Below are 10,521 nucleotides of genomic sequence, written 5' to 3' on the forward strand. Positions count from 1 at the left end.
AATTACAATTATGGTAACCCAATACAATTAATAATTGTGATTTGACTGTCTGCATAACATACTTTTACTGTCATGACCAATAAGTAGATAATCATTCGTCGTGATCATTTGTCATAAGACTGTCTACATATCATGAAAAACTTTACCAAAATTTTTTGAAAACCTTATTATAGACCTTAGCAATTCAAAGCATATAATCAGTATCAATAGCAGAAAAAGAAAAATCACACCTTCATTCATTTCAGACATGATTCATGGTAGTAAGAAATCAAAACTATTGACCAATAATGTTTCGTTTTAAAGGAACAAAATTTTATTAGTAGGAATTGGCTATTGAATTGACTTGATTCTCCAGATATCTGACATTAAAGTAATAATTTTTGTCACGTTTTTTTTTTTTTGATAAAGCGTTAAAGAAAAAGTTTTTTAAAAATACATTAAATACAAAATTTAAAAATACAAACAATGATCTCACTTCATTTTTCTTAAATGATAATAAGCATAATTTCCTTTTTATTTTGACGTCAGTAAGTTTCTTATTTTTCTTTATGAAATAATATTTTTTTTGTTAAATGTTTAACTCTTTTCATCCTCTACATTGCAACATGCAAATAACCTTTAATTTAAACTGTAAATATCCTTAATGGCTGTCGCTGTTAAGAAAAAAGCTTAACTTAACTTTGCCACTGCCACGGAACGGAACGGCTCGGCACGGCACGGCGGAGCACGGTGGAGCAAAGTAAACACATTCATTTGAGTTGATGAAGCGTATTAAATGGCGTAGCAGTCGACTCGTTAAAAAAGCAAATGTCACCGCAGGATATAATTTTCTAAATAGAAGTGAAATGAAAGGAGGACGAGTATGGGAATAATTTACCAGCAAAAAGGAAATGTAAAGAACACTCACGCTTCAAAAGAAAGCCAGCATGTATGAGCATAAAAACGTTCTATACAAACAGAAAACCGCATCACTTCCGAGTGCAACGTAATCACCTGAGGTAAGGACCTACTTTTCGAACTTAAAATTGTTATGTTGTTGTAGTTGTAGCTATTTCGTTGGAAAATTATTAAATACGACTGGAGTGTGGTTAATTGTCGGGATTAAGAAATTCGGTGCTAAAAAACTGTGCCTATTTTGTGTTTTAAGTTTCTTCGTCTACTACTCGTACTTGAAGTTACATGCATAAATATGTACATGCCTGAGTACTTATGCAATAAACACATAAACCATAAGGATAACATATTCTTGCATATTTGTAAATGGATTAAAGCAACTCCTTAAGAAAATTTATAGTATGCATAAAAGAAAAATAGAAAGATAAAGAGAGATATTTGAAGAATAAAGTTCAATGTCCTTTTAAAGAACTTATTAAGCGCCATTTGGTAGATTTCTAATCCTTGTGAATAATATAATCATCATCATTGGCTAGACAACCCTTCATGGGTCTTTACCTGCTGTAGTATACAGTTTTTAAATTCAAGGCGAAAGGTGTGAGATTTGAGCACACTAAAACCACCTCTTAGGAATGAATGGAGAAGATTCCCACAGCAATGTGGGAACTTCATTCCAGTAATCAGGGGAGAGAGAAAGTAGACGAGAGGTCTATTTCGTCAAGTTCTTATACAGTTATAGTTATATTGTTTTTAAATTACATATATATATTTAGCTACAATAATTGCTTTCTTCAAAAGTTTGATTTTCAAGTTAAAGACACTATGTCTAGGACAACCATTTGCAATTGATTTATATTTAGTACGTTTCGGCATTCCATTACAACATAAAACGGCTTTAGTGTGCCTTCTAAGCTGGCATAGTCTTTGGTTAAAATTTTTTCAAAGATGCCGCCGTCCACAACACTGCGGTTAATGAAGAGCGCTTACCCACTGTGGTAGCAATCATCTGTAGAAATGTGATTTGAAAGTGTGACAACGCGGTAGAGAAAAGAAAAAGAACAAACTAATATAATATCGAAGTGTAGTTGAGTTAATGAAAAGCAGAAAAGCAACTCGCATTCGATAGTGGCTAAAAAACTTAACAGGACTATTATTAATGACATATGTGTTCCTCAAACAAATGTCGTTAATGTGCATAGCTTGGGCTAGAGTAAGATGGCTTGAATTAATACACAACGCAGGATAAGACGGCTTGAGTTATTACACAACGCAGAATGCAATCAGATTATAACCTCAAAAACTATACATAAGCACATAATTTCAAGCAAAAGTCGGATATAATCAGATTATTGCGGAAATCATTCCATGACCACATAATATCATGTATAATATAATGATCGAATACAGAATTGTCCAGACTGCAATAACTGTACAGATTGGAGGACCTCTGACTCAAATACATTCATTGTACGTTCAATGTTGTTTTAAAGAAAAATAAAAATACGGTTATAATGTTATATTTAATTATTAATTTATTTAATTAAATTTATTAATTTATTAATTTAAATTAATTTATTTGGTATTAAAAATAAAATAATGTTTTACCAGACACCAAAAAACATTCATATAATTATGGTAGATTAAAAACATGTCACGGGCCGAACTAACATTAGCTGCAGGCCGCACAAACATAAGCAGCGGGCCGCTTGTTTCCCGTGGACTATGCTTTGGAAAGCACTGGTCTGATAAATTGATGTTCACGCTTATGTGATTTCAGCTCTATGAATTATTTCCAGTGATGATATGTTAAGTCTGTGGTTTTTGTTCAACAAACCAGTTCTTCTTAAATATTAAAATTCGAAAAGTTATTGCCGATTTTTTCGAGTCTTAGCTGTACAAAATAGTGCTCAAAACCGATATAAAGATTTTACTGCTTTAAATAGTGCTGGTAAATCGCACTTCTATGGAGAAAATTATATTTTCAATGCATTTTGATTAACTAAAAGAATCAATCCACTAAGAAAATTATTTATTTGGACACATGCACATATATTTACATACCAATATATGTAAAAATGATAAAAATAATACTTACTAAAATAAAATATTTCACTTTATATGAATACATATGGTTGTGTGCTGCAATTATAAACTATTGATTATATGAATTTTGTTTTTTAGTTTTCAGTTTATCAAAGTGAATGGACTTTAAAATTTTAAAATTGCCTTAAAAAAAAAATTTTCACTTTAATATAAAAATAAGAATTTTAAATTTTTTCGTAGCATAATTTTTTTACTACTTTTAGTGGAGGACAAATTGGCCAACTTCCTGCATTAACAATATTTTTTGTCCTTCGCTATTATGCGTTTACATTTTAATTTGGTATTTTCAACAAAAATACTTTTTTTTTTATTTCGTTAATTTTACTTGTGAGTATTTCTGAACATTTTATTTCAGAGTAATCCAATAACATTTTACGCTAAAATTGTTAATGGATATCACAAGTACTTCGATACACAGGATTATACACAAATATACACGACAGTGTATTTATTATAGTATTGTCCTTCGGGCAGATCGATGGTTGAATTTCGTACTTCAGCCATTTTTCTTTTTCGAAAAAAAAACTTTTTGTTCTTTTATGTGCAGATTTTTAAATAAATCAATCCTTAATAAGGACACAATGACAATGTGGCCTACGGTTGAACATGCCCAAAATTGCGCATAATTGAAATTGAATGTATTGTATAAACGTTTATGTATATAAAAAATACTTACGTACATTGTTTTAAATAAAAGCCCGCATTTTAAACGATTTTTTTGTATTTTAATTGAAGCCAAATATTTTGTCATCGGCGGCTGTTTGCTTGTACGTAATTAAATTTAATTACATTGACAAATTTAGCCTCGAATAACCAAATTGTATAAATCGTATGTATATATATATATATTCACATGGGTGAAGAGCAAATAAGATTTCCACAATCAAATCGATATGAAAATAATTGCAGCCACATGAGGTGAATTGGCAAATGCTAGAGGTTTAGAGAAAAATCAAATCGAAAATTCTGTAAAATAAAAAGATACATTTTAATCTATTTAAGTTTGCTTTAATAACGTAAAATTAGTTACAACAATTATTATCCAAACAATCACTAATTTTTAAAGGGATGTACATAAATACCTCAAGTAATTACACGATGATATTTTTATATTAGTTATAAGAAGCACAGTAAATAAAAGTTTCTCAAAAAAAAAAAACAAACCACTAAGATATATCATTGTTGTTATACCTTTACGATGATATACCTATGAACATATGATAAAAATATAGAGAGGAAAATATAGAGGTGTGGTCAATACACCAATAAAGTATGTAATACCACCTACGGGTGAGGTAAAGTAATACTATTGCGGCTAATAAGTTCCAAGGATGTGATTGGAAAAAACGATGATCTATTGGAAAAATCATATATATATTTTTTAGAAACTTATTACCTTTCAATAATCAAATGTAGAAATTCATTACACTTTGACATTTCGAAATTATATAGTGTTTTCAGGATATTATTTTACTTATAGTAAAACGATTTATGCCACAGTCGAACTATATTCCATCGAAAGCGACTACTGAACGTTGATTTTCAGACTTCAAATATTTTCTCCACTAATGACGCATGTCTTTATGGTCACCCATAAAAGATAGTCTACTTATTTCGTAATAGTCTATCTAAAATTCTCTTTTACCATTTAATAATAATGTCTTAATATAATATACAATTTTATAAGCAGACAGTTATGGTTTTATATTCTTAGGAACATGTACATCTTTTTCATCTTTTTCAATTCATTTTGGTGTTCTTTGAAGATCGTAGTATGGTATCGGATCCGATCTTCATTTTCTTCATGTTCTAAATCTATTCAACCAAGATTTCAAAAAATTTAAGATGTTTATTTTAAGATTAGCGAACCTGTCACTTATCGTGTAGTTCGTATATCCTTGACAAATTCTTTTGGAAATATATCCAAAGTTCAATCAAATAAACATTCGCAACCTCACTAATCTCTCTGAATTTTTCGTGACAACCATTTAAAATCATTTGATAATGTTTTACATATTTTATTGAACCGATAGTATTTTTCAATCAGATACCTAATCTGTAGCACTAGGTACTTAAATTAAATTAAGCTTATGGTATGAATTTTTGTCCCCAACACATATTCTTACATATGGCGAACTATCATATAAGCTAAATTTTACGCTGGAGTCAGATTTATTAAAATTGTGAAAGAGCATCCATTCTGAATGTAAACATCAAAGAATGTAACAATCAAAGAGGGTCAACTCTGCAAGTACACTATTTGATGGATGAAAATAGTGTACGTTACCATCTCAACTAGATGGTCTTGACTCCGAAATCGAAATATCGGCTCTGCCTGCAGACAAATACATCAATCACATTTTTTATGACTGCCCGGCTTTGATCCAGCCAAAACAAGGATGTTGAAAATGTTCAAAGAAAATCATTTGCAGCATATTTGAAGGACTGGTATTTAGTTAATAGGTCTTGCTAGTATAAATATTCATACAACTCAGCTCAGTTGGAAGTCCCGTCAATTTTTTGACATTATGATTTAAACATGTAATCTTGTTATGTGAATTATAAAAATGTTGTATAATATTTGAAATTATTTCAAAATGTTATAATTTCATTGATTAGGAAGTTGTTCGGTAATACTTGGAAAAACCTCTAAATAAATGAATCATTAGAATATTGGATGTTATTAGAAGTCTATTTCCTTCTATAGTAGTAGTTTTTGCTACACATTTTATGAATTTTTAATGCATTTAATTTCTTTTCGCGATAAATAAAAAAAAATTATTAACTTAATATGTACTTCTGTATTTCCTTAGGTGAGGTATTGAAAATGTGGACTAAATTAAACTGTGAACTAAATAAAAAATTAATTATCTCTTGTATTTATTAAGTATTACATTCACTCTTTATTTATTTATTTAATGCAGTAAATTTTTATTTAAATTTTACATATGTTATTTTTGTAGTAAATAATACATCGTTTTTTGTTTGACTTATACCTTTATGTATGTAATGAGTTAATTAATTAAGTTTTAATTAATTAAGTATTATTATATTTTTATATATATATACAATAAATAATATTTTGATTTCGTGTTTTTGGTTGACCCAATGGCTTATCCTTATGCTATTTTACTTATAGAACTCTATTCAAATATTAGTATATTACAATTATAAATTTTTCCTTTAACTACTTATTTATGTTCATCTTTCAGATAAATTTTATATTCGCTAAAATTCTTTTATATCATTTTAATATATATTAAAATGTTAATATATTAGATTACTTATTTCTTATTGTAATTAATAATGAAATGCAATATGGGAACGGTTCATCAATAAAATACTTTTATACTGTATGTTTTTTTATTAACATTTAATTATAATTTTTTACTCTTACCTAAAATTTATTTATCTTTCACGTTCTGCGAAGGTGAAACTATTTATAATTATTGATTGCAGTATTTTAGTTAAAATCCAGTTTATATAAATTTTTCACTTAAAAACTATTTCATACGATTTTATGATAATTTAGTTGGAAAAAAGTTTTTTTTTTGTTATTTTTACATACATTATTAGCATACATTGAAAACTTTCGATAATTTTGGAGTAGTTAGTTTAAGCTATAAACTTAAAACTTTTTTTAATATGTAAATTTCACTGAAAAATAAAAACTAAACAAATTTAAATTTAAAGTATACGTTTTTCGTGAAAAACTCTGAAAATATATTTTCATGCTTCTTTGATAGAAAATTGCGCAAATTAACAAAATTATTTAAAATGCGGGGTGCAGTGTCAGGACATGTAAACCACAATCTGGCTGCGATGAAAAATTGCACACAAATTTGTTGTCACTAATGTCAGAAGCAATGATAGTCGCACTCGAAACTACACTCCCACACTCCCACACTCCTACCCAACAACCCACGACCGCTTACATCACAACACCGAAATTCTTAGAATTTCAGATAAATTTCGTAGTCCCATGCAGGCAGGCAACGTGCAAATTTTGTTCGCCTGTTCGAGCGCATAAATGCATTTGTGACCTGACCTCATTGCAACAGTGTGAACGTGAACGTTGTAAGGCAGCTGCAGCACTTCCGTTCGAAGTATGCGCACTTGTGCATGGATTTGTTTTTCTTATTTGCTCTCGTATGTTTGCGGTAAACAATCATACCAGATACAATAACACACATACGCAAACACTTAGTGGTTACATTTAATTAATTAAATTTACTTTCCGCTTTATAATTTTTACACAATCCCTACCGAAGTACCTACCGAGTTAAAATTAAACTAGGAAAAGGGATGATGAAGTGTGTTCGGTTTTCGATGTCAATAGGTAACGTTAATGGTTATCAGATAATGGTTCGGAAATTACGAGATTTCGTTATTTGAAATTTAAAGAATTTTAATTTATTTTATATGGATTTATAAATTCATGGTTTATCTGGGATCTATTGTTTTTTTACATGTTTTACTTAATTTTATTAGACAAAATTATTAATTATAAACTAAAACCGATTATCTGTGGAGAAAAGCAGTTTATAATTAAGTGTGTACGGAGATGAATGCGAATTTTGGAAATGTAGATAAATGCGAACGGTAGAAATGTTCCATGACAGATACTAGAGAGAAGGATGATTTATTAATGCATGGTTCATCTGTGGACTTTTTTATATATTTTACTTATTTTTATTAAGCAAAATTCCTAATTATGAAGTCAAATCATTTATCTCTGGAGGAAAGTACTTTACAATTAAGTAAATGCAAATTATGGAAACGGTAAAAATGTTTTGTAAAGTAAATTTTATCATCCATGACACAAGGGTTGACCTGATCATCTTTGTATTATATTTAAAGTTATGACAAAATTTAATATTATGAAAATGTCATAAATGAAAGTTAAATGGGAAATGGGAAGTTATTATTAAAAGTCAATTATGCAGCTTTAACCTTCCAACTACATTTTGTTTTGGGATATATTGGGTTAAAAACTAAGATCTGACTTGAAAGGTTTTTATAAAAAAAAGACAATATATCAGAAGAATTCTTGACGAATCTAAATCGTTTAATAGGGATAATTCGAAAAACTATATATGATACAGTAGTTGGCATAGCTCGCCTTCTCCTGGTAATTTTGATAGCTTCACAATAGTCAATATTTATCTTCGTGAGTATTTGTTGAGATTCACAACAACACGCGATCTCCAAACCCATCCTAATCTAAACATGGTTTTTGGCCTTACTGATATTATCAATTAATATTATCAATTTAATATTGTTTTGAAATGGGTTAGTGGTGTTCTAAATAAAACTTAAATTTTGCATTTATAAAATCAGAGCTGTCATAGGAATTATTATGAAAATATGAAAATTCAAGAACTTTTATAATTGTTTCCTATATGTTAACTTAGACCTCAATAGATTTGAGATAATTTTTAACACCGTTTTTGGAAAGTCAAGTCAAGTAAGGAATGCCCATATACTTTTTAGTCTATAAATAACATGGGAAACTTCTGTTCCCGGTAAATGAAAAAAATGTCAAATTTGTATGAATGCAATATAAAAGGGATCAAAGAAAAATTTAATATCTCCTGGAAAAGCTTTTAAAATATAAAATAAATGGACATTTGCTTTAACTGGAGAGAAATTCTGGGCTGTGATGAGGTATTTTATTGTAAATACCTCTTCTTGAAGGAACTACGATCTGTTTCTGCTTTAAACAAACCTGTGTTCGACATATCTACAATACAAAGTACTTAAATGAAATAATATTATTAATATTAATAACTTCATAATTTTATGCAGAGAAGTAGTAGAAAAGGTATACGCATTTAATAAAATATAATATGAACTGTTTTTTAAAATACTATATCTTTGAATTGGTAAAAAATCTTTAAAGTTGTTATTTTTAATTTAATTTAATTATATATATAAGTAATATAATTTTATAAAATTGTTTCAATAACAATATAAAATAATAAATTAAATATTCAATTATAAAGTTTGAACTGAACGTATATTTTCAGAAGGATATATCTATACATGTTTGTGTTATAGGTAAGTTTGTATACTTTGAAATGGTTTTGGGTAATATATGTCTCTTAATTTTGATTTTATTCATATTATAATTATATAATTATGTAAGTATGATACAGCTTAAATATAAATTTAAATGCATTTTAATATATGTTTCTTAGACGAGAACAGCTGTTATAGCTTTAGAACTGTTTTTAAATGCAAATAATATAATTATAATAAATTTGTATTTTATTTACACTTTTATTAATAATAATATTATTAATATTAATTCACACACATTTCATGCCAATTTAGCGTCTGTAGGTGTTAAAAAATCGTTAGTAATTTTTTTTATATATTTCATGCTTAAATTCTAGTTAGTGTGTTTTACTTACTTAATCTAAATTATTAACTAAAAATACAACGAACTAATATTCTTAATAAAATTTATACAATAATAATTTATTTTTTTTGTTTTTTATTTAAATATGTTTTTTTAATTGTTATTCAAATAAATTTGAAATATATTAATTTTGTAAGATTTCTTTCTTTATATTTAATTATTTTATATTCTTTTAGTTTTTCTTGTTTTTTGAGAACACATATATTAAATTTAATTTTCTGTCTGCCCGGAAATACAAGTTTATCTTATAGATATTTTTAATATTAAAAAATGTTACATTTATATATTATTTTTTTTTTGCGCTTAAAACTAAATTTTATGCGTTTGAATATTTTATGCATATCTGCAGCATTTCTAGATATCTTTGGCTGCTGCCTTTTTTTAATTTTTAATGTTTTAAAATTAAAATTTTTGCTATGCATTTAACATGTTGACTTTAAATTTAATAACAAAAAATATAAACTCAAACGGAAAAAAAATAAATAAAAAATAAAAAAAAAACAACTTTAAACTTACAAAATGCAACCCTGCATTCGAACCCAATACACCTTTATTCCTTGGCTTTGTTGTTGTGCTTGCCGCTCTCCATAGTGTTTTCGTACTGCCTTTTCTTCATTTTGAATCTGTTTCGGCTTTTGTTGCCGTCGCTGTTGCCAACCTTCCTGCTGACTTTGTTTGACTAACATCTTAGCTTGTCATGTCCGATGTCCCCCGATTATCATAACACTGCATAGTAAAACTAGAATGCAAGCTGTATACGCCTTTGTTACTGGAGCGGATGAAGTGACAGCGGAGGCAGATGATTCACCTGTAAAAAATATACGCATTGTATTCGTTTATTTAAATAAAATATATACGAACGAGTAATAGTGAGTAGGTGTGTGTGTGTGTGTGTGTGTGTGAATCAAATAAAAATTTAAAAAACAAAGCTTATTTCTATGCACACTTGCATAGTTTTAATAGGCACACATATGCAAATAATATACAGGTTATTTACATATAGATGAGCACGTGACCGTAAATTTTATTTGCACATATAATAGGCTTATATAAACTAACATATATTTATACATATTTACACATACTTATATGTGTATATA

The 10,521-nt window shown here is 28.1% G+C and overlaps 1 protein-coding gene across 1 annotated transcript in view; it reads right to left on the reverse strand.

Annotated features, from left to right (window-relative positions):
• LOC119676000 (zwei Ig domain protein zig-8) overlaps positions 1-10,521 on the reverse strand; it is a 336,138-nt gene that overhangs the window by 30,134 nt on the left and 295,483 nt on the right. The window lies entirely within an intron of this gene.

Source organism: Teleopsis dalmanni, chromosome 2 (genome assembly GCF_002237135.1).
Source record: "Teleopsis dalmanni isolate 2A chromosome 2, ASM223713v2, whole genome shotgun sequence".
Lineage (NCBI taxonomy): Eukaryota > Metazoa > Arthropoda > Insecta > Diptera > Diopsidae > Teleopsis > Teleopsis dalmanni.